The sequence below is a fragment of the Gossypium hirsutum genome, chromosome A10 (assembly GCF_007990345.1).
Source record: "Gossypium hirsutum isolate 1008001.06 chromosome A10, Gossypium_hirsutum_v2.1, whole genome shotgun sequence".
NCBI lineage: Eukaryota > Viridiplantae > Streptophyta > Magnoliopsida > Malvales > Malvaceae > Gossypium > Gossypium hirsutum.
In genome coordinates, this window is record NC_053433.1 from 94,935,811 (window position 1) to 94,938,802 (window position 2,992).

The 2,992-nt window shown below is 38.3% G+C and overlaps 1 non-coding gene across 1 annotated transcript; it reads right to left on the bottom strand.

Annotated features, from left to right (window-relative positions):
- Positions 1-2,498: 2,498 nt before the first annotated feature.
- Positions 2,499-2,604, bottom strand: LOC121209178 (small nucleolar RNA R71). Its single transcript, XR_005904295.1, has one exon. It is a non-coding gene; the product is annotated as a small nucleolar RNA R71 (small nucleolar RNA).
- Between the last annotated feature and the right edge of the window lie 388 nt (positions 2,605-2,992).

Here is a 2,992-nt window from a genome sequence, read left to right on the forward strand (position 1 = left end):
AGCCTAACTCATGCATTCAGACTGATCTGATAATATATAAAAGCTTTGAAAAATTTAGAAAATTTTCAACTTTTAAAAGGTCACACGCCCCTATGAGTAGGCTGTGTGCCTTACACGGCATTAGACACGCCCGTGTGTCTAGGCCGTGTCAAAACAGGACATACATACTGACTTACTCACACGGCCACAAGACACGCTCGTGTGACTTGGCCGTGGTCAAAACTGACTTGGGCCACACGGCTAGCCATACGACCCTGTACCTTGGCCATGCTCGAGCCTGAGTTAGAAATTGTAGGGCACCCCAGGGGATACACAGCCATGCAACATAGATGTGTGTCACACACAATTGAGATACACGCCCGTGTCTTTACCTGTGTGGACAAATATAGGCTATTTGAATAGCCAACTTTCCACCTCAATTTGGGTTGATAAACCTTAATTCATACATATTTTTATCCCATGCTTAGCACATTTAATTGATGAATTTTCCTTAAAATTGGTGAATTTGATGCTCCTAATGCCTTAATTTCATGTTTTATACTTAAGTGAGCATAGGAGAGTGAAAGGAACGAGAAACGGGCCAAAAACGGGCCAACGTACGAAATCAACACGGCCTGGACCTCCTCACGCGGGCAGACCACACGACCATGTCAATTTGGCAGAATTGAAGCCCGACTCACACGGGTGGACCACATGCCCGTGCCCATTTAATAGGTTTGACCACGGCCTTAAGCAATCGCACACGGGCGTGTCCCTGCCGAGCCCAAGTTTAGTCCAATTCGGAAAAGACCAATTTTGAGGGTTCTTAGGCATTCCAAAGCCTATAAATACACCGTAAAGGAGGAGGAAAACTGACACAGAGGGAAAGAGGCAGGAAACTGCTCAAGGAAAGCCGATTGATCCATCTCAAAAGCCGGATTCATCATCAAGACTGAAGATCTCCCCTCAATTTCCCTTCAGAAGTTTTGGGTTTTTCTTTATGTTTTGTATTCATTATTCTTCTGAGATGTTTACCTTTTTAGTTATGAATTAAAACCCCTAAATACCTAAGGAGAATGAAACCTAAGACAGATCTTGTTATTATTATCTGAATTGTATGATAAATATTTGACTTGTTCTTAATTATGTGTTCTTAATTCTTGTTTTGATATTCCAGGATATTGACTCAAGTTAAGCTTTTATTCAGAGGAGGAATAGACCCTATCTAAGATTACATTTGTCTTAATTAAACAGAGTTGGTTGTGCGCCTAGAGATAGGGTGACAAGATTTTGCCGGATTAGGGTGAAACCTAATAAGGGGATCCATAGTTCGTGTTAATGCAACCCTAGGGAGTTAATTAGAAAGAGATTTCAATTATTCAACCTAGGGTTAGACGTTGTTAGTCTCGAGAGGGATAATAATATAACTTAGGGATTTCTACGAATCAAGACAAATAAATAAATCGTCCAATTCAGAGTCAACTAACAAGTGAAGTCTAGGTGGATTTTTCCTTAGGTATTGTCTTAATTCAATAGTTTTTCTAAAAGTAATTCCCAATTCTATTTTCTGTGATTTCTTAGTTTAGTTAATTAGTTAGTTAAAACAAACCCCATTATTCTTAGGCTAGATAATAAAAAGACAGTTATTACTAGTACTTTTAGTTCATTTGGGTTTGAATATCCGATCTTGCTAAAACTATACTACTGTTCGATAGGTATACTTGCCTTCATCGTGATAATAGTTAGTTTCAAGAACGACTCATTATAAATATTTACAACCTGTCACGAATATCACATGTCAAGTTTTTGGTGCCGTTGCCGGGGAACTAAGATATTAGGAACACTCAATTTTTATTACTTTAGCCATTTACTTTTACTGCAATTTAAATTTTATTCTAATTTTTATTACTAATTCTTCTTTTTCCTTTTTTATGATAGGTTCTTATAGTTTATGACTAGAAAAAACCCGTCAGGCCATTGCTTTTTGATAGTGAGATCGATCGCACAGTTCGCAGAAACCAAAGAGAAATAGGGCGAAGCTTACATTACACAGAAGAGCAAGAGGAAGATACTTCAACCACCACCGGGGAGATGGCTGAGAACCAAGAAAATCCGATACCTCCTACGATTACTGTTAATCAAAATCCTATTTCGTGCACTATGTATGATTATGCTAAACCTTCTTTAACAGGAACTTAATCGAGCATAGTTAGACCTACTGTAGCTACAAATACTTTTGAAATGAAACCTAACACAATTCAAATGATACAACAATTTGTTCAGTTTGATGGTTTGCAGGACGAAGATCCCAACACTCACTTGGCAAACTTTTTGGAACTATGTGACACATTAAATCAATGGCGTTTCTGATGATGCCATACGTCTTCGGTTGTTTACCTTTTCATTAAGGAACAAAGCTAAACAGTGGTTGAACTCGTTACCACGAGGGTCAATTACTACTTAGGAACAAATGACTAAAAAGTTTTTACTTAAATATTTTTTACCAGCTAAAACGACTAAATTACATAATGATATCTCTTCTTTTGTGTAGATGGATTTAGAAACACTCTACGATGCATGGGAGAGATACAAAGAACTTTTGCGAAGATGCCCTCACCATGGGTTACCACTCTGGCTATAGGTTCAAACCTTTCATAATGGCTTGAATCCTTCGACTCGATAAATGGTTGACGCAGCTGTTGGCGGAACCATCAATAATAAAACACCTGAAGATGCTTATGAGTTTATAGAGGAGATGTCACTAAATAACTATCAGTGGCAAGTCATGAGGACAAAGCCAACAAAAATAGCCGGTGTTTATAACGTCAATTCGGTCACCATACTCTCTAATTAGGTAGAACTCTTGAATAAGAAAATTGATGGTTTTCTTAGTTCTTCACAGGTTCACCCAGTAATGCAGTGCGAAGCAAGTGGAGGTGGATCAAGCAATTCAGACCACCAACCTTATGGCCACAACATGGATAACGAGAAGTTAAATTACATGGGTAATAAT